This window comes from Microcaecilia unicolor, chromosome 3 (genome assembly GCF_901765095.1).
Source record: "Microcaecilia unicolor chromosome 3, aMicUni1.1, whole genome shotgun sequence".
NCBI lineage: Eukaryota > Metazoa > Chordata > Amphibia > Gymnophiona > Siphonopidae > Microcaecilia > Microcaecilia unicolor.
The window spans coordinates 9309918-9332152 of NC_044033.1; the positions used below are offsets into that span (position 1 = coordinate 9309918).

General features: G+C 43.3%; 1 protein-coding gene across 1 annotated transcript in view; it reads left to right on the plus strand.

Annotated features, from left to right (window-relative positions):
• Positions 1 to 12331: 12331 nt before the first annotated feature.
• Positions 12332 to 22235, plus strand: part of CMTR1 (cap methyltransferase 1) — a gene marked incomplete at its 3' end in the record, with an annotated part of 151237 nt that continues 141333 nt past the window's right edge. The window contains 1 exon segment of the mRNA XM_030195764.1: positions 12332 to 12441.

Here is a 22235-nt window from a genome sequence, read left to right on the forward strand (position 1 = left end):
TGACAGGTCCAGGATTTTCTCCTGGGCCTCTAAAACTTGGACTCTTTCCCCCCCCCCCCCCCCCCCCCCAGTTACTAAACCATCAGGGCTAGCCTTTGGAGGAGGGATCTGGTCTGGTCCGGCTCCTGCTGAGCATTGGGAAGGAATAAGTAATAACACTCGTATTTAACCACGTGCTGAAAATATTTTGAAATATTTGTAGGGGTGGAGAATGGGCATCACTGCGTTAATTAGTGCAGGAATAACACATGAGCCTTACCACATATAACATAGTAAATGGTGGCAGATAAAGACCTGTATGGTCCTTCCAGTCTGCCCAACAAGATAAACTCATTTTACATGGTATTTGATATTTTGTACCCAAGTTTGATTTGTCCTTGCCATTCTTAGGGCACAGACCATAGAAGTCTGCCCAGCACTGTACTTAAGTTCTGAAGCTAACGTCGAAACCCTGTCAAATTTACACTTAACCCTCCATTGCCCCTGGTACAAAAGAAGTACCTGAATATATGTAAACCGCTTTGAATGTAGTTGCAAAAACCTCAGAAAGGCGGTATATCAAGTCCCATTTCCCTTAAATATAAGGAATGTCAATTCAAATGCAAAGCGCTGATAAGGAAGGCTAAGAGGGACTTTGAAAAAAAGATTGCATTGGAGGCCAAAACACATAGTAAATCTTTTTTTAGGTATATTAAAAGCAGGAAGCCGGCAAAAGAATCAGACTGCTAGATGACCGAGGAGTAAAAGGGGCGATCAGGAAAGACAAAGCCGTAGCGGAGAGAAATTAATTCTTTGCTTCGGTCTTCACTGAGGAAGATTTGGCTGGGATACCAGTGCCGGAAATGGTATTCAAAGCACATCAAACCCCCTCGCCACCTGCAGCTGCCAGTGGTAATGCTGTCTGGCCGCTGCTGCTTCCCCTGTTGAGCAGCAGCGGCCACTACAAAAAGAAAAGAAGCGATAAATGTTTTAAAACCCAGCCCAAATCATTCGCAAATGCTCGAGTCTTACAACGCAGTCTCTGCAGCCGCTCCTCCTCTCGCCTGTCACGTCACTGTGCTCCTCCGGGGTCTTACTCCAGGGGCAGTGACGTGGCAGGCGAGAGGAGGAGCGACTGCAGAGACTGGTTGTCCAGTGGATTCTTCGGGGCGGGCAGGAAAGATCCCTAGTCTTGCCTGCCCGCTGCCGGATCGCTCTTTAAAAATGGCCGCCGAGACTTCCAGTGGCGGCCTCACGAGACTTCTGCTGAAGTCTTGGAGGCCGCCCTTGTAAGTCTCGGCCATTTTGAAGAGCGATGTAGTAGCGCCGCGGGAGAGTCAGCACTGGCAGCGGGCAGGAAAGATGGGGATCTTTCCTGCCTGCCCCGAAGAATCCACTGGACAACCTGTGTGGCTGGAGGGAGGGCAGGGGAGAGGAGAATCGCTGGGTATGGGTGGCTGGAGGGGGGACAGGGGAGAGAAGAGAATTGCTGGGTATGGGTGGCTGGAGGGGGGCAGGGGAGAGGAGAATCGATGGGTATGGGTGGCTGGAGTGGGGGGGGCAGGGGAGAGGAGAATCACTGGGTATGGGTGGCTGAGGGGAGAGGAGGGTTGCTGGACACGGATGGAGGGGAGGGAAGAGTGAGGAATGAGATGAGGGAAAAGGAGAAGAGGAGAAAGACCACATGGCTGAAGAAAATAGGCAGAAGCTGGATCCACTGGACAGTCAAAGTCTGCGGAGGACCCAGCTTTTACTTATGGATGTAGCCTCTCATAGGAGGTGGAGCAGGAAGTGCTGCTTGAACCCAGGCCATCGCTCGGGCATCCTCTCCATGCCAAGTCTTTGCTGAGAGCTTGCTTCAGGGCCACGGAGCTACACCTGCTTGGGCCTTGGTAACCCATCCACACCTCTGGCATCACCGTCCGGGCAGTGGTGCCCCCAACCCTGGCTGCACACAGAGAGTTCCAGCCACATGGAGCTGCAAAGAGGAAGAAAGCCCACACTGCTGCAGAGCCAGGAAAGGGCAGGGCAGGCCAGAAGAGATTCCTGTGGACCTGGAGGGGATTCCTGCAGGATCCCCTCTCGACCGTGGCACATCTGGGGAGCTGTCATGGAACACCGGTTGAAAAGTGCTGCTCCACAGGCAACAGGACAAGTCAGACATACTGTATGAATGAGTGTTGTATTCCAAGGGCACTGACATGGAGCAGCTCAGACAAACACAGAAGGTTTTTCTGAGAATATGTAGGAAATATGCCACCACTGCCTCAAGAGTTGGTTCTGTATGGGTGGGATATGTGTGTTTGAAAGGTCAGCAGAATAGAAAGCAATTGGAAATTGTAGAACAAAAGCGTAATAATAGCACCCCCAGGACACCCTCCCCCCCACACACATTGCACGTGCTAATGTCCATTAGTGTCACGTCTATGGTCGTGACCCCTCTCAGGCTGACCTTATTTCTGGCAGTCGGCTTCTAAGCTGGCCTCTGTCTGTTCTTTCTAAGTTTGCTCTGTCTCTGTGTGGTGGCTGCTTCCAGCATGGCTCTGATTGCTCCTCTGTGCTGCACCTGTATATGTTGAGCCTCTCTATGCTTCAGTGTGCTTTCTGCCTGCTTCTTGGTTTGTGCTCCTCTCGCCCTCTGGTGGCCAGAACCGGTGGCTGCCCTGGACTGTCTTGCTGTCCCTACCCCTTCCAGACTTCAGTCCCTCCGGATCTTCCAGGCTGCCAGACTTGTCTTTCTTGTTTGTGCCTGAACAGCACCCGTAGCTGCCTTGTGATTGCTGCAGTGAGCCTCAGCTGCAGATGGGCTTTATTAATCACCTAGAAACTGCTGTGTTTGCCTTTGCATCGTCTAAGGTCCCTGGTATGTTGGGGTGCGCTGTGCACTTCTGCCTAGTCCAGTTCTAGTCTGAGTTTCTTGCTTGTATTCTAGTTAGCTTGTGTGTAGCTTAATTCTAGTTAGTCTGTGTGTAGCTAGTTTTGGTTCTATTGCTCATTTCCTAGTCTTGCCTCTGGTTTGTATTCCTGGCTTGGGTTTCTTTCTTAGTGGCTGCTTGGCAGCTTTCAGTATTGCTCTGCTCCCTGCCTGTATTTCTAGCTACTGGAGCTTCAGCCATAGTCCTGTTCTCTGCCTGTATTTCTCAGTTACTGGAGCTCCAGCTATAGTCCTGTTCTCTGCCTGCCTTGCTCACTGTCTGTATTTCTAGCTACTGGAGCTTCAGCCCTAGTCCTGTTTTCTGCCTGTATTTCTAGCTACTGGAGCTTCAGCTATAGTCCTGTTCTCTGCCTGTATTTCTAGCTGCTGGAGCTTCAGCCATAGTCCTGCTCCCTGCCTGTATTTCTAAGCTACTGGAGCTTCAGCCATAGTCCTGTCCTCTGCCTGTATTTCTAGCTGCTGGAGCTTCAGCCATAGTCCTAGTCTCTGCCTGTACTTCTCCGCTACTGGAGCTCCAGCCATAGCCCTGCACCCCTGTCTTGATTCCAACCCTGTCTGCTTCTACCTAGTATGGTATTTGTTTGAGGGTCCTAGTCTAGTATTCTGCCTAGCCTCCCTTGGGTATTCTAGATCCCGTGGGTTTCCTGTTGGTATCCAGTTCCTGCCCTGTCCTGAAAGTCCTGCCGGCCGCCAGCACCTGGGGGCTCAACTCACAGGGAATGGAGATCAAGCGCAGGTGAAGTCTAGCTGTTTCTGCTCTGCCTGTTCCAGCTTGTTTGCCTCTACTGCAACTCCAGTCCAGGGTTCCAGTCCTGTGTTGCATTGTCTCTGGTTTGGAGGTGATTTTGCCTGCCACTGCCGTGGGCTCACAACCCAGTGCTTCCGGGAGACGTGTGACAATTAGTATGCTCTAAGCTCTAGTAAAAGGGCCCAAAGGCAGTTAATAAATCCCAATAAATTAATAAATATGGATGAATACGTGTTTTTTTTAACAATACCATTTACCAAGACACACAACTTTACAAATCTTTGACAAACAAGGCAACAACTTCCAGATTTAAAAAATAGAATAATTACATAAATTCCCATGAGCTATATCTCAGGTTATTTATTTATCTTTCTAAATCAGCGATTTCTTTTCAGAGCTACAGAGCGGGATTTTTAGCAGTGGCAGTCAGTGGGATTTTTAAAGCCATGGCCACTATATAGAGCGCTTCAGCATTTCACTTTAGGACTGCTATTCAGTGGGTATGAAATACATGCCTGGGTTATCCATACTGTAACTATTGCCACTGTATGAAGATGTCATGGTTGTGGCCGTGCCCTTATGTTTAGACCCTACTGTTTCTCTGTATCTAGCTCTGTGACCTCTCCAGTCTGCCTTTTTCCCTATTGTTGTTCTTCCTGTAAGCCAAGCCTCGCCAAGGTTGCCAGATTGAAAAAATTATCCCCGCCCAAAACCAGCCCAAACCCGCACAAAGTAAAACCCCGCCTTCGACGTCTTTAACCCCGCTTCCAACGTCGCCTCCGACGTCATTAACTCCACCTAAGCGGGGTTTTCTATTGGACCAAATTGGACCAATAGAAGCCCCCGGGAAAAGCGCCCAAACCCGCATGGCGGCCGCAAAAAGAGCCGCCCAATTTCCCGCAGCCCGCGAAAATTCCCCGCAACCGGTCGCAGAAAGCCGCCCAATTGAGCGGGAAAAACACCCATCTGGCAACACTGCCTCACTTTGGTCTCCCTGCTTCATTTCCTACTTGTGACATCATCAGCCTACTCCTTTATAAGGACCTAGGGAGCTTTCCTACGTGGCCTTTGCAAGAGGTCTCTTAATCTTGTGTTAATCTGTTTAGAGCATTTCCCTGCTTGGCTTTGTTCCTGAGAATCTTGCTCCTGAAGGTCTGTTCTGTGTTTCTTTGAGTCTTGTGTTTCAACGCTTTGCTTTGTTTCTGTGTGTTTGCTTTTGTACCATGATCCTGAAAGCCTGGCTCTAGAGCCACACCCTGCTCTTGGTGTCTGTATCTGTTTGATTCTACCCTTGGCTCCAGCTTTAAGTCTAGCCCTGCTTTTGACTCTTGCTATAGTTAAGCTCTATGCTTAAGCCAATCTCTGTGTTTAGCCATGCTCTGTTCTTGTTTTCCCTGTCCTGTTTCCTGTGTGTGTAGTTCTTGTCTGTTAATTCTGAGAGTCTGTAGAAGCCAACATTGTCCCTGATTACTTCACTGCTATGCACTTGTGTCTGCTGCCTCTCAGTCTGCCTGGCCTTTCCCTTTCCAGCTGTGGGTGCTGGTAAGCACATTGCTTCTTTGTTTGACTTCCCTTAGTCTGCTTAATCCTTTGCCTGCTGTGTTTGCTTACTGGCTCTGTTTCTGCCAAGTTCTGTTCCTGTTGTGTGTTTGAGCCAGATTCTGCTCCTGCTCTATGTTTGAGCTAGTTCTGTCCCAGTTCCCTGCTAAGCCAAGTCCCTTTCAGTATCCTGTTCCAGCCAAGCCAAGCCCCTTTCAGTATCCTGCTCCAGTCAAGCCAAGCCAAGTCTGTTCCAGTATCCTGTTCCAGCCAAGCCAAGCCCGTTCCAGAATCCTGTTCCAGTCAAGCCGAGCCCGTTCCAGAATCCTGTTCAAGCCAAGTCTGTTCCAGAATCCTGTTCCAGCTAAGCCAAGCCCATTCCAGAATCCTGTTCCAGCCAAGACTGTTTGAGAATCCTGAATCCTGTTCCAGCCCATCCTGTTTGAGAATCCTGAATCCTGTCCCTGCCTTGTTTATTGTCTTGCTTCTGTTATTCTTGTTGCCTAGCTCCTACCCTGTCTTGCCTGTCTAGTTGTGCTTTGTCTTGTCTCTTTCAGTATAGTGTAAAGCTCCCGGCCACTGGGTGATTCTGCAATGCAGCCCTCTGCTGGCCGGGGTCTCACTTGCCAGTCTCCTTGGAGTTCCCTTGACTCCCAAGCCAAGCTACATACTGCAATTGACCAGGCAAACTGCTCAGCACAGGCAGTTCAAAACAACTTATGGTAGATCCCTGGTAACTCCAGCCAAACAGCACATAAGCAAACAGTTCAAAACAAAGGGGTTTCCTTTATCTTCCTCTCCTCAGGGTATTCTTGAACTAAGCCCCCTTGAGGCTCCCTGGCACTTGGCTTCAGGGCAATCTGTAAAGACACATGCCCTTCCAGCCTCACTAGCCCAGGGCTCCTGAGCAGGTCTCCAGCTGGTCTTCTCCCAGTCCCTTGCAAGCACCTACCTCTATATCTGGGGCTCCTGCCTTACTCAGAGTGACTGCTCGGGCATGCCTTCCTTCAGCTGGAAATCCTCCCCTGTCCAGTCCAGTGTGCCCCGGTCACCCCTCTGATCCACGGGACGTGCCCCCTCGCACTCTCCTGGAACTTCAACTAGGCCTCTCCAGCCTTCACAGATATGCAAATGAGACAGTCATCAAAATGCAAATTCAGTTTATTAGACTATACTGCAGTCTTGTGGAACTCACTTCTTTCCAGCCGTTAGTCATCTAGCACAAGTTCTCTCACTGAGCCCATCTCCTGTGTGGAACCTGGGTCTCAGTGTCTAACAGCCTCCACCCCTGGATAGGACACTCTTCACTCTCATTGACCTTACAGTCCTACCCTCCACCCCACGGCTGTTAGTTCATTTTACATAAGTCACAAGTCCCTCAACAACATGGCCTGGTTCACAAGTCCATCAACAACCTGGTCTGGTAAGTACCTTCCTAGACTTTTAGAGTCTCTTTCTCTCTCTCTTCTATCTTCTCGGTACTCCTCCTCCAGCAGGCTTTCCAGGCTCTCCTCTCGTCCCGTCTCCCTCCTCCTTGGCTTAGAGGGTGCTTTATATAGGGTGGCCAATAATCCACGCCACCTCTATAGGCCTCTCCCCCCCCTACTTCCAGAAAGGTCCAGACCCAGAACTCTCTCCAACTTTCCATCTTCTACTCTGAGAGTTCCCCCTGGTGGCCTCTTCAGTGAAGGACAGGTCCTATACCACGAGCACCCCCTAGCTGTACCTTCAGGTCACTACACTGGTATATCCCCTTTGGCTCCCTCTAGTGACCAGAATGGGCATATCCCAGGTTTTCAGATGGAGAACGCCCTCTGGCGGTCTCCTCAGGGTAGGGCGGTCACTGTGTTTATCACACTAGTCCTGTCCGGATCCAGTCCTTGCCTTGTTCTTGTCTTGCCCTTTTCTGGACCCAGTTTTAATCTACTTCCGTGTTTTGCCTTGACTTGCATTTCTGGGTCCATCCCAGATTTAATCCAGTTCCGAGTCTTGCCTTGTCCTGCCTGGGTTCCAGTTCTGGCCCTTTGCCTTCTTTTCCTTGCCTCGTCTGAATCCGGTTCTTGTATTGTCCATTGTGTTTAGTTCCCTCTGTCATGCCTTGTTGAGCCTGTTAGTTTATCCTAGTCTAGTCTGTTCTGATTCCTGCCTGTGCCAGCCCCGGTGATTTGTCTGCCAAAGCTCAGGCTTTGGTCCAAGGGCTCACCATTCCTGGGTTCTGTGACAGAAGAATATTGTTCCCACCTGGTTCACCCTAGTCCTATACAAATAGAATTGGGACCCACATAAGTTATAAGTACATAAGTATTTCCATACTAGGACAGAGTGAAGGGCCATCAAGCCCAGCATGCTGTTTCCAACAATGGCCAATCCAGGTTACAAGTACCTGGCAAGATCCTAGAAGAGTAAAACAGATTTTATACTGCTTATCCCAGAAATAACAGTGGATTTTCCCAAGTTAATTTTAATAATTGCTTATGGACTTTTCTTTTAGGAAGTTATCCAAACCTTTATAAAATCCCACAAAGCTAACTTCTTTTAGTACTTTTTCTGGCAATGAATTCCAGAGTTTAATTACACATTGAGAGAAGAAATATTTTCTCCCATTTGTTTTAAATTTACTACTTAAATCAGAGAAAAAAATATTTCTTTACTCAACATGTAATTAAACTCTGGAATTCATTGCCAGAGAAAGTACTAAAAGCAGTTAGCTTAGTCTTCAAAAAAGTTTATTCTCCTTGAAAAGTCAAAAAAGTCACACAGACCCGACACAGTCCATGTTTCGGCTGTATGCCTTCCTCAGGGATCACAGCTATATTACAGATATATAAATATGAACATATAAAAAATTGAAATGTATAAAAGTATGCATTTAATTTTTTTAATAATGATAAAAATAATAAAGTGGTTTAAAATGAGTAATCATGATTTAAAGGAGACAGTGCAAGAATTGTATGAACAAATGAATGAAACACATATGCTTTTATGTCGGCAGCATAGCAATACATAGAGGCGTACTTTCAAAGCACTTAGCCTTCCAAAGTTCCATAGGCTTCTATGGAATTTTAGAAGGCTAAGTGCTTTGAAAATATTTATTTTAGTTACATTTGTACCCCGCGCTTTCCCACTCATGGCAGGCTCAATGCAGCTTACATGGGGCAATGGAGGGTTAAGTGACTTGCCCAGAGTCACAAGGGGCTGCCTGTGCCTGAAGTGGGAATCAAACTCAGTTCCTCAGTTCCCCAGGACCAAAGTCCACCACCCTAACCACTAGGCCACTCCTCCACTATATGCCTCATAGCGTACTTGTTGTTGGCGACACAGTTATTATCAGTGCTGTTGTTAGTTTTTACACCTTCACCCTTTATTTCCAGCATATAATTATCGTATCCTTTCAGCACACAATATAATTTTCTGCACCAGTTCCTTCTGTTTTAGATTTAAGTTTGACTGGAATTTTTTCTGACCACAAACACATTAACATTCCCATACTTGTTTTGTATTTTAATTTCTGCCAGTTAGAGACAGATCTAATTGTTTTTCATTTATAGTTGAATTTTTAATTTTATTTTAGCATCTTTACCATTCAGTTGCTGCTTCTATCAGCATGCACATATCGATATATTATTACATCTATAATAGTTTGACTGATGATCTTCTACATATAACTAATGCACAGGTTCATCACATTGATATAATTTGACCAGCGCACACCAACAGGCAACTACCATTTGATATTGTATTTATTTATTAGAATTTATTTACCGCCTTTTGGAAGGAATTCACTCAAGGCGGTGTACAGTAAAAATAAATCAAACATTAGCAACAGACAATTACAAAAGTAAAAATATTCAAATAACAATACAGGTGGGGGAAGAGAGGTTGGTGGTTGGGAGGCGAGGATCGTTGAGGGGAAACTTATACGGTCTGTGCCAGAGCCGGTGATGGGAGTCGGGACTGGTGGTTAGGAGGCGGGAAATACTGCTGGGCAGACTTGTACGGTCTGTGCCCTGAAAAATGCAGGTACAAATCAAGGTAAGGTATACACATATGAGTTTATCTTGTTGGGCAGACTGGATGGACCGTGCAGGTCTTTTTCTGCCGTCATCTACTATGTTACTATGTTAAGTATGGCATCAACTGTACAGCGCTGCGTACGTCTCGTAGCGGTTTAGAAATGATAAGTAGTAGTAGTATACTTCTTGTGATTTCTCAAGTAATACTGTAGCAAGAAATAATTTATACTTGGGGATATTGCTCCAGAGCACTAGCTAATATTTATAAGTTTTAAGATATATATATATATTGAATAATTCTCCACCGGTTGCCCTATAAGGCAACAAGATTCACAATTGCAATGAATTAAATATTATCTCTGTTGAAATGCAGTATCCTGCGCTGCAAGATTTAAAAGCGTGTACCCAGGACACAAAAGACCATCTATTTAGCTTCAGAAAAGGTTTATTTAATATACAAATCATGTAAATAATATTGCAAGAGGTAGTTCTTTTAAGAGATCTTACAGAGAATCTGTGCTTAAAGTCAGGCAACAGGTTTAAATCAAAAGTTATAAGTTACTTACAACTCCTTGTTACAAAGCATGAGCGGCATGAGGTAAGCACGTGTTTGCAGGAGGAAGGAGAGTCTCTGTAGCAGTGGCAGCAGGATAGAAGAGCTCTGTGTGTGGAACAGCTTCTGTCTTTTATACATTGCAAGTTGCAGGAGGATATGATCACATGAACCTCAGCACTTGCTTCCTGGTTTGCACTGGATAATGCCAAGGCATTATGGTTAATGTAGTCTGTTCACATTATAAGTCTTTCCTTTCTGCACATGTCCTGGCGTCTTCTTGTCTGATAGCTGATGGGAGGGGGCAGGTATACTTCTGATGACAAGCAAATGTTTTGTTTATGGTTTTCCTTTGAGTCCTTTGTTTTCAGTACCTGGATTTACACTTCTCCAGACCCCTCTGTCTGCAGTTGTGTTTAATTTCTGCAGAAGTCTTGATGAGCCTTCAAGTATCCACCTAGTCATGCTTTTGTTATCAGTCCTTGTTAGGTGGGAGGAGAAGGAAGTTTTATATCTCTTTGGAGCAGTGCCCTTTTGTCTCTGTTAAGTGTTTGTAATTGACTAGTCCTGCTATCAGAAGTTCCCAGGAAAAGGGGGGGGGGGGAAGAGGGACTTGACATGAAAGCCAGTTTCATTGCTGCAGTTTCAATACATTTTTAAAGCTGTATTGGTATATCTGATTCAGCATAATCAATAATTATGCTACATATATTTCAATAATCCTGACAATTAAACTGATACAGTAACAATACAAAAGGGGGACCAACTGGTAATTAATGCAAAACTACTAGTATTTGAAATCAGGTTGGACTTGGGTACTTTCTTCCAGTGTGAAAAAAGAAAATTACTTATCAACAATGGGCCTCAAAGCTTCCAGGTAAGGCTATTCCAACTTGAATAACTGCTCCCATACAGAGAGTACCTTTACTATGTTTGGAGCAAATCCTATCATTGGCCCATATAATCTTATTAAACTGGGTAAAAAAACAAACCAATGTAAAAAAACTCCCTTTATGGAGAAAAATCATTGGTTTCTCAAAAAAACCTGTTTAAATACATTCAACTACTGTGTGAAAAAGTACCCAATATTTTACTACAAAAACCTTGTAATCCAATTCAAATAACCAACCCCTAGCAAGCCCGAATTTACAAATGTATCTAAATATCAACAACCCTCTGCCAAATGGTGTACTGATCCACTTATTTCTTTAAATCCCAGGTTCTGGTATCTGTATCACAAGGTTGTTGCTTAATCTTTCTTTTGTAGGCAATGGCCGTTGAACTACCTCCGCCGGCTGCCGTCTATCTTTTCAAGCAATACTGTTGTTTATATCTTCAGGCATTGCTTCACTGGCATTAAATTGCAATCTTCATCTTCTACAAGAGTGCCTTGTTTCGCAAAAAAACAAGGCACTCTGAAAAAATTTTTTCGGAGAATATATGTAAAAATGTCCATATCTAAACGATTGCCAAAAAAAAAATGAACTTTTAAAAGTTTTCTGATCGAATCTGGGAAGATTCCGAGGATCCCGCTATATACGTTTTTTTTTACCTTTTGTCAAAACTTGCTGCTTCAGGAAGATAAGTAGAATACTTTATTATTGTGTGGAAGAGTGGCCTAGTGGTTAGGGTGGTGGCCTTTGGTCCAGGGGAACTAAGTTCAATTCCCACCTCAGGCAGCTCCTTGTGACTCTGGGCAAGTCACTTAACCCTCCATTGCCCCATGTAAGCTGCATTGAGCCTGCCATGAGTGGGAAAGCGCGGGGTACAAATGTAACAAAAATAAATAAAAAAAATTGTTTTTATCATGAATGCTTTACAATTTTTAAAAATAAAATGCATACATAACATAACATTTGGTATATGTTCATATTTATGTTCATGTTTATATATTTGTAATACAGCTGTGACCCCTGAGGAAGGCGTACAGCCGAAACACGGACCGTGTCGGGTCCAGATCACTTTTGTGACTTTTTATTTATTTGTAGCATTTGTATCCCACATTTTCCCACCAATTTGCAGGCTCAATGTGGCTTACATTTGCCGTAATGGCGGTTGCCATTTCCGGGTAACAGAATTACAAATGGTATTGCGTTAAGGTGCATACATACACGATAACATACATGGAACAGATATATGTCATGTGCATGTATACGTGGTAAGGAAGAATATATTATGGTAATGCACGAAGGTTCCTGAGTAATAAATTGGATTGTAGCATACATATTAGGTCATCGACTATGGAGAGATCCTATTCTACAGAAAGATTAAAGTGGTAGTGCTTAATTAATTGTTTTCAAAATTAATTTTGAAAGCGAATAAACCTTTTGGAAGACTACTGACTCCTGCTCGTTCTTTTCTGATTGTTTGGCTGCTGCGCCCTCCTTGGGTCATAATAAATCTCCTGGGTATCCAAGGCAAGGTGGTCTATGTATCAGCCCCGGAAAGCAAGTGCGCCTGCGCTGAATTGATCACGTGGCGGGGGGGTGGGGATTTCTTGTTGATTTCGGACGTGCTGCTGCGCTCTCCTGTGACGTAACTTCCTGTTTCCGGCACGGCGGGATGATGTAGAGGGAGACCAGCAAGGAAGTTGTGCGATGTGTGTGGTAGTGTTATCCTAGGAAACGGGGCACCGGAGGAGGAGAGCTGTGGGATTGTTAGTGGGCGACCTCAGGTAGGAGTTTGATCGGGGGGGGGGGGGGGGGGGGGCTTGAGGGAGGGGCCGTATCGCGCACAAGGAGGAGAGACGGCAGATTACGCGCTCGAATGCGTGTGACTCGGTATCTTCGTCATACTGTCGTGCTGTCTCGGACCGTGGTTAGTCCAGGTCATAGGAGCTTGAGCTCCCCCAATACTAAGCAAACTCTTTTATTGTGTCCAGGGAGGGGGGTAATTTCCATTGGGTTTAGCACCCCCCCCCCCCAATTACTACTACTACTATTTAGCATTTCTCTAGCGCTACAAGGCGTACGCAGCGCTGCACAAACATAGAAGAAAGACCCTGCTCAAAGAGCTGAGGGAGGGAGGGGGGAATCACAAGGTTGGGGTGAGGAAGAGGGAAGGAGAACTAGGAGGGGCGGTGAACCAACTACCGAGGGGGGAGGGGGGGCAAGGAAACTACTACTATTTAGCATTTCTATAGCGCTACAAGGCGTACGCAGCGCTGCACAAACATAGAAGAAAGACAGTCCCTGCTCTAAGAGCTTACAATCTAATAGACAAAAAAAATGTAGAACCCCAAAGAGCACCAAGATTCTAGAATTCTAAAGAATGACAAGATTCCATGCAGAATTTCAAAGTGTAGCAACATTCCATGTACTACTACTACTACTATTTAGCATTTCTATAGCGCTACAAGGCATACGCAGCGCTGCACAAACATAGAAGAAAGACAGTCCCTGCTCAAAGAGCTTACAATCTAATAGACTAAAAAAATGTAGAACCCCAAAGAGCACCAAGATTCTAGAATTCTAAAGAATGACAAGATTCCATGCAGAATTTCAAAGTGTAGCAACATTCCATGTACTACTACTACTACTATTTAGCATTTCTATAGCGCTACAAGGCATACGCAGCGCTGCACAAACATAGAAGAAAGACAGTCCCTGCTCAAAGAGCTTACAATCTAATAGACAAAAAAAATGTAGAACCCCAAAGAGCACCAAGATTCTAGAATTCTAAAGAATGACAAGATTCCATGCAGAATTTCAAAGTGTAGCAACATTCCATGTACTACTACTATTTAGCATTTCTATAGCGCTACAAGGCATACGCAGCGCTGCACAAACATAGAAGAAAGACAGTCCCTGCTCAAAGAGCTTACAATCTAATATACTAAAAAAATGTAGAACCCCAAAGAGCACCAAGATTCTAGAATTCTAAAGAATGACAAGATTCCATGCAGAATTTCAAAGTGTAGCAACATTCCATGTACTATTACTACTACTATTTAGCATTTCTATAGCGCTACAAGGCATACGCAGCGCTGCACAAACATAGAAGAAAGACAGTCCCTGCTCAAAGAGCTTACAATCTAATAGACAAAAAAAATGTAGAACCCCAAAGAGCACCAAGATTCTAGAATTCTAAAGAATGACAAGATTCCATGCAGAATTTCAAAGTGTAGCAACATTCCATGTACTACTACTACTACTATTTAGCATTTCTATAGCGCTACAAGGCATACGCAGCGCTGCACAAACATAGAAGAAAGACAGTCCCTGCTCAAAGAGCTTACAATCTAATAGACTAAAAAAATGTAGAACCCCAAAGAGCACCAAGATTCTAGAATTCTAAAGAATGACAAGATTCCATGCAGAATTTCAAAGTGTAGCAACATTCCATGTACTACTACTACTACTATTTAGCATTTCTATAGCGCTACAAGGCATACGCAGCGCTGCACAAACATAGAAGAAAGACAGTCCCTGCTCAAAGAGCTTACAATCTAATAGACAAAAAAATGTAGAACCCCAAAGAGCACCAAGATTCTAGAATTCTAAAGAATGACAAGATTCCATGCAGAATTTCAAAGTGTAGCAACATTCCATGTACTACTACTACTACTATTTAGCATTTCTATAGCGCTACAAAGCGTACGCAGCGCTGCACAAACATAGAAGAAAGACAGTCCCTGCTCAAAGAGCTTACAATCTAATAGACAAAAAATAAAGTAAGCAAATCAAATCAATTAATGTGAACGGGAAGGAAGAGAGGAGGGTAGGTGGAGGCGAGTGGTTACAAGTGGTTACGAGTCAAAAGCAATGTTAAAGAGGTGGGCTTTCCGTCTAGATTTAAAGTTGGCCAAGGATGGGGCAAGACGTAGGGGCTCAGGAAGTTTATTCCAGGCGTAGGGTGCGGGGTACAATCATGAAAAGTTGGCTCCTATGGTCCAGGTCACAAGGACTAGGCTCATACCCATGAGTAAGCGATGGCATGCCCAAGTTTAGATGGGTAACGTCTGTTTAAGGGCTTTTCTAAAAGTTCCAGAAAGGCTTTTTAAATCAGTGTAGTTGTGTGATCAGTGAAAATATACTTTTTCCAAAGTTTGGTACATGTTAGTTTCATGGTGTGTCCTTTAGTCTTGGTATAAACAGTGCCACATTTATCTGTTTCCACCGCACTCATGATTTTTTTTTTTTGTTACATTTGTACCCCGCTCTTTCCCCACTCATAGCAGGTTCAATGCGGCTTACATATTATATACAGGTACTTATTTGTACCTGGGGCAATGGGAGGGTTAAGTGACTTGCCCAGAGTCACAAAGAGCTGCCTGTGCCTGCAGTGGGAATTGAACCCAGTTCCCCAGGACCAAAGTCCACCACACTAACCACTAGGCCACTCCTCCACTCTGTAAACATGTAATATCTCCCTTAGCCATTTGCTCGCCGAGCTGAAGAAACCTAATTTAGGTTGTATTTATTTATTTTGTAATAAAAGGACCATTCTATCATCTTTATTATTTTTGTTGCCCTTTATACATTTTCTGGTTTTGATGTATTCTTGTTGAGACTGGGAAACCATAACACTATACAGCACCATGGACCTATCCAGAGACTTCATAATGGTCTCTGTTTTCTTTTCCGTTCTTTTATAGATAATTCGTAACATTACATTTGCATGCTTGCTTGCTTTCCTTACTAGCAAGATACAAATAAACATCATATTTTCATCACCACAGCACACCTGAACTAAGGATCTCAATCTATTATCAACAATTGACTCCAGGATCCTTTTCCATGGGGTGACTCCTTCTGTAGAAACCACCCCAGGCTACCTATAGTTAAGATGTGCATCATTTTCCATTTGCCCACATTTTTCTTGTAACCCCCTTTGGATAAATATGTTTTAAAATTGCCGTCTTATATAACTGTTGAAATGAATACATTGAATAAATACATTTCATCTGCCATTTTGATGCTCTCTTGTCTAGCCGCACAAGATCTTCCTGTAGTTCCTCACAATCTGTTGTTTAACAGTGTTGAATAATTTTCTCATCTGCAAATCTGATCATCTCACCTTTTCCAGATCATTTGAAAGATATAAAAAAGCACTGGTTGTAGTACAGATCATAAGAACATAGAATAGCTATACTGGATCAGACTGTTGAAAAAAAACTTGGAATCCCTTGACTTATAGGTAGTAATGCAAGTGTTGTCCAGTTTGCTGGGCACCTACATCAGACTTGCTGATCTGTAGTTTCCTGAATCACCATTGGAGCTCTTTTAAAATTGGTGTTACATTTCATATCCTCCAGTATTTTAATGATAGGTTACAGACAGATTACTAGTAGCAATTCTTGTAAATGGCTTTTGAAGAACAGTCCGGGTGCCATCCATTCTGGAAGATTAGTCAAGACAGTAGTGTTTTGAGGTAGTGAGTTGATGGCCAAGTTGAAACTTTGCAGACATCTGTCAGAGTTGATAGAAACATAGAAGCATGACGTCAGATAAAGGCCAAATGGTCCATCCAGTCTGCTCATCCTCCGTAACCACTTACTTTTCCTTTCCTAAGGGATCCCACGTGCTTGTCCCACACTTTCTTAAATTCTGATACAGTCCTTGTTTCCACGACCTCCAGTGGGAGGCCATTCCACGCTTCCACCACACTTTGCATGAATGAATACTTTCTTAGATTCCTCCTAAGCCTGTTTCCTCTTAACTTCATCATATGTCCCTTCATTCCAAAGTTTTTCTTCACTTGAAAAAGGATCACTTCCCCTGATTAATGCCCCTGAAATATTTAAATATCTATATCATATCTCCTCTCTCCCAGCGTATACATGTTGAGGTTCGTAAGCCTGTCCCTATATGTTTTATGTCCAAGACCACATACCATTTTTGTAGCCGCCCTCTGGACTGACTCCATCGTGTTTATATTTTTCTGTAGGTGCAGTCTCCAGAATTGCACACCAGTGACTTATGCAAGAGCACTATCACCTCTTTATTCATGCTGGTCATCCCTCTGCTTATGCACCCAAGCATAACTGTTGCTTTTTCTACCTATTTGGAAACTTTAAGGTCATCAGACGTGATCACCCCCAAGCTTCGCTCTTTTATACACAGAAGCACTTTACTCCCTGTATTGTACTGTTCCCTCGGATTCATGTGACCCAAGTGCATGACCCTGCGTTTTTTTAGCATTAAATCTTAGTTGCCAAATATTGGTCCATTCCTCAAGCTTCGCTAGTTCCTTCCTCATGTCATCCACACCCCCCAGGGTGTCCACCCTTTTGCAGAGTTTGGTATCATCCACAAAGAGATGACCCTTACCAGGCAGCCCTTCTGCAATATTACTCACAAAGATGTTAAAAAGAGCTGGCCCTAGTACTGATCCCTGTGGTACTCCACTGATTAAAATCCCTATCTTCAGAGCAAGCTCTGTCTCCTTCCATTCAACCAATTTTTAACCAAGTCAGTTACTCTAGGTCCCATACCGAGGGTACTCAGTTTATTTATGAGTTGCATGTGTGGAACCATGTCAAAAGGCTTTGTTGAAATCTAAGTTCCTCACATCTAGCTCCCCTCCCACATCCAACTGTTTGGTCACCCAGTCGAAGAAATCAATCAGATTAGTCTGGCACAACCTACCTCTAGTGAAGCCATGCTACCTCGAGTCCTGCATTCCATTCAATTTAAGAAACCTCACAATCCTCCACTTTAGAAGCGTTTCCATTAGTTTACTCACCACCGAGGTCAGACTGACAGGCCTGTAATTCCCAACCTCTTCCTTCCACTCTTGTGTAAGGGACCAAATCCGCCCTTCTCCAGTCCTCCGGGACCACTCCGGACTATAAGGAAGAATTGAAGTGGTCAGTCAGCGGAGTCGCCGGAACTTCTCCGAGTTTGAGCACCCTCGGATGTGTCCCATCAGGCCCCATCGCTTTGTTCACTTTTAGTTTAGGTAGCTCCTCACAGACACAGTCCTCTGAGAATGGGGCTTGGTCTACCGTAGATCCATCCCCATTTGCATTTGTTTTCTGCGGTCCTACCCCCCCCCCCCCCCCAGCCTTTCATCCGTGAATGCAGAACAGAAATAATTGTTTAGCAGTTCAGTGTTATCCTTTTCAGTTTCTACGTATTCCTCCCCCTCAGCATTGAGCCTCACAGTTCTATTATAGCACTTCCTCCTGTCACGTATCTAAAAAAAGTCTTATCCCCAATTTTACCATATTAACTATTGTTTCTTCCATTTGCCTCTTCGCTTTCCTGACAGTTTTTCCAGCTTCTCTTAACTTATCCAGATATTCTTGCCCGTTTTCTTTTTTTCTGAGTCATCTTATAACGTATGAAGGCTAACCTCCTCTCCCTTACCTTTTTGGCTACTATGTTCGAGAACCATGGTGGCCTTCTTTTCCTCTTTCCTTTATGTAGTTTATTTACATAAAGGTTAGTTGCCTTTCAAATAGCTCCTTTCAGTCCTGTCCACTGCTGTTCTACTTCCTTCAGCTGTTCCCATCCTACTAACTCTTACTTTAGAAATTCCCATATCTCAGCAAAGTTAGTTCTTTTGAAATCTAGGGCCTTCAGTTTTAAATAAGTCCTCTCCTCTGTGTTAATATTGATCCACACCATTCAGTGATCACTAGATGCCAAATGGTCTTCCACCGTGGCATCAGAAACATTCTCTCCGTTTGTAAGCACCAGGTCCAGAATATCCACTGCTGAAACAATTCTTCCTGTAGGGAATCCAAGATCCCTTTGCTTCTGGATGACCCGGCATCAGGGATGCCCCAATCAACATCCGGCATATTAAAAATCACCTATCGGCAGTATTTTCCCCTTTCCTAGCTATTTTGTGGATGTCTTCAATTAAGTCTCTGTCCATTTCTTCTGCCTGCGAAGGTGACCTGTATATTAGTCCAATGTAGATACATTTTCCTTTCCCTCTTTCCAGTTTAACCCACAGTGCTTCTTCCGTACCCCATGTGTCCTGCAGTTCTGTCACTTTAATATTATTCTTAGCATACAATTCCACTCCTTCATCCTTTTTTCCTACCTTGTCCTTCTTGATTAGATTATAGCCAGGTATAGGTATATCCCAGTCATGGTTCTCTGTGAACCATGTCTCCGTGACTGCCACTAAATCCAAGTCTGCTTCTATCATTGTAGCCTCTAGATCTAGAAGTTTGTTTCCCATACTGCAGGGATTGGTATACAAGGCTCTCCAGATGTTACTCTGTTTTTCATTTTCTATAGGGGCATTCAATGTCTTACCTTCATGAGGGTTATTTATGAGTTTGGGTCCTTTTTTTACCCATCCCCAGATTGACTATGGAAGTTAATGTTGCTTGTAGCTGATTTTCTCGGGACCTAATATGTCTGCTTTGTTGTGACAGGAGACAATGCAATTTGATACCAAGCATGTTATCTTCATTTGGATAACGCCACCAGCCTGTTGAGGTCAAGTGATAGAAACTGTGTTGGGCGCACTTTCTGTACTCCTTGGTAGAGAGAATATAGCGAGTCTCCTTTATAGTTCAGAGCATGAAGAGCTGTTTCAGCACTGTGTACATGTGGTTTTGGAAAGAAGTGGTTATCAATAGAAATCAAACTAAATAAAACATGTAAAAGAAAATAAGATGATACCTTTTTTATTGGACATAACTTAATACATTTCTTGATTACCTTTCGATGGTTGCCCTTCTTCGTCAGATCGGAAATAAGCAAATGTGGTAGCAGATAGTATATATAAGAGAAACATCAAAGCATTACTTTGACAGTCTGACAGAGTGGGAGGGTGGGGGTATGCATGGGGACATCAAAGCATTTCATTGATATTCTAACAGGATGGGTGTTGGTAGGTGAGAGGAGGGTGATAAACAGAGAAATACAACTTTATGGTTTATAATGGGTTAGAAAACCCAGATCCTTATTAAGTCCTGTCTGTTGGGTGTTAAAATATTCAATCATTCTTACTTCAAAGGTCTTACGTTCCTGTATTGTTTTAAAATTACCTTTCAGTATTCTTACTGTGAAAGGAAAGAAGTGGCAAATGGAGACTACATTTGGCAGAAATCTTGGATGGGTGTGAGGTATTTGAGTTTTAGTAGAATTGTATGCAGAGGAAGTAGCATCCAAAGACGTGAATCTTGCTCATTCTCCTTGCAGTTGTGATAGAGATTAGGAAGAAGGTCTTCCATAAGAACAACTTGAGAGGTGCTTTATCTAGGAGCTTGCAAGACGTCTTCATGATTTGTGGATAAAGTAGTGTGCCATGAGAAATAAAGTTTTGACTTTCTAAAACTAGTTAAAAAATGTATTAAGCCAAAAAAAAATGTGGTATCTTTTTATTTTTTTTAAATAGCACATACAAAAAGGTTCTGAACTAATCTCATATCCAACCAACATGAACTTGATTACAAACTATCAAACCATGGTTTACTTCGGGTACATATTTTTGTCCTGTTTTTTTTTCCCCTTAAAACCCCTCTATCCCAATACATCCCTGAGCCTCCCCCCCCCCCCCCCAGCTCATGAAATCTCTACCTCCCACCCCCAGCTCATAGATACTAGCTGTCCTGCCACTTGTATAAACTGCTGCTTACCAGTGGTACCTTCTGCTCCAGGTTTCCGTTTCCCAATATCGGCAGTCTGTGGCTCCAGTCGGTCTTTTTATTTGTAGCATTTGTATCCCATATTTTCCAACCTATTTGCAGGCTCAATGTGGCTTACATTGTTCCGTAATGGTGAGTACCAATTCCGGAAAAAAAAAGAAATACATAGTTGAGGTATAGTAGACAGAGAGGATTAGGTATTCATGTACTAAAATTCATTGTATAACAGCAAATAAGTGATATTGGATTAATCTTCTATATCGTGAAACATTTGTTTGGACAATCAGTAATATTAAGATTCAAATCATATCAAAATTAGTATGGACAATTAGGGAATAAAAATTACGTGTTGTGTGGATCCAAGTGTAAATTTTTTTAGCTGGCATTTAGGATGGATTAGTGTGGTATGCTTTCTTGAATAGGTTGGTTTTCAATAGTTTACGTAAATTATGGCGTGGGTTGTTTTTATATATTTTGGTAATTCATTCCATATTTGCGTACCTATATAGGAGAAACTGGATGCATATGTTAACATATTTTAATCCCATACAGTTGGGATAATGGAAATTCAGGAACGTACGTGATGAACTAGTAGAGTTCCTGGTTGGTAGATCCATGAGGTCTGACATATACCCCGGAGCTTCACCATGTATGATCTTATGAACCAGGGTGCAGACCTTAAAGGCAATGCGTTCTCTTAGTGGGAGCCAATGTAGTTTCTCTCTTAAGGGTCCTGCGCTTTCATATTTCATTTTGCCAAATATAAGTCTAGCTGCTGCCGTGTTTTGTGCAGTTTGGAGTTTAATAATTTGTTCTTTGCAACCGGCATATATTGCATTGCAGTAGTCTAATTGGCTTAATATCAATGACTGTACCAGTCTACAGAATGTTTCTCTTGGGAAGAACGGTTTTATTCTTTTGAGTTTCCACATTGAGTGAAACATCTTCCTTGTTGTGTTTTTCGCATGGTCTTCCAGTGTAAGGTATCGGTCGATAATGACTCCCAGAATTTTCAGGCTCTCCGAGACAGGAAGGGTAAAGTTTGGGGTACTTAGAATGGTAGGTTTATACTTGTTATATTGTGATGAGAGGGTGAGACACTGTTTTGTTTGCATTGAGGTTTAGTTGGAAAGCGTCCGCCCATGAGTTCATAATCTGGAAGCTGTAATTGATTTCTTTAGTAGTTTCTGTTGTCATGTTTAAACGGGATATAGATCGTGACATCATCTGCATAGATAAAAGGATTGAGGCCTTGATTGGATAGCGTTTTGGCTAATGGTGTCATCATTAGGTTGAAAAGGGTCAGTGAGAGTGGTGATCCTTGAGGGACTCCACATTCCGGTTTCCAAGGTGGTGATATAATCGAATTAGATATTACTTGGTATGTTCTGTTAGGAAGCCTTTGATCCAATTAAGTACCGTACGTTTCCTGCATTCCAAAATATTCTAAGACGTTTAGTAGTATTTTGTGGTTGACCATGTCGAATGCACTGGACATGTCGAATTGCAGGAGAAGTATACTGTTTCCAGTTGCAATTGCTTGCTTAAATTTGGTTAGGAGGGTGATTAGTACAGTTTCTGTGCTATGGTTGGATTGAAATCCTGATTGTGCTTCATGTAATATTGAGAACTTGTATAAGTAATCGGTAAGTTGCTTGGTTACCATACTTTCCATTAATTTGACTGCTAAAGGGATGGATGCTACTGGGCGATAGTTGGTTATATCACTAGCTTTTTTTCTTTATGTCCTTAGGTATTGGTGTAAGTAATATATTTTCTTTATCATTAGGGAAGAGTCCATATTGTAGCATATGATTTAAGTGATTCGTAAGGTTTGTTATGAAGCGTTGCAGGGCAAATTTTATTAGGTTGTTGGGGCATGTGTCAAGCTTGCAATGGGACTTAGCAAAAAC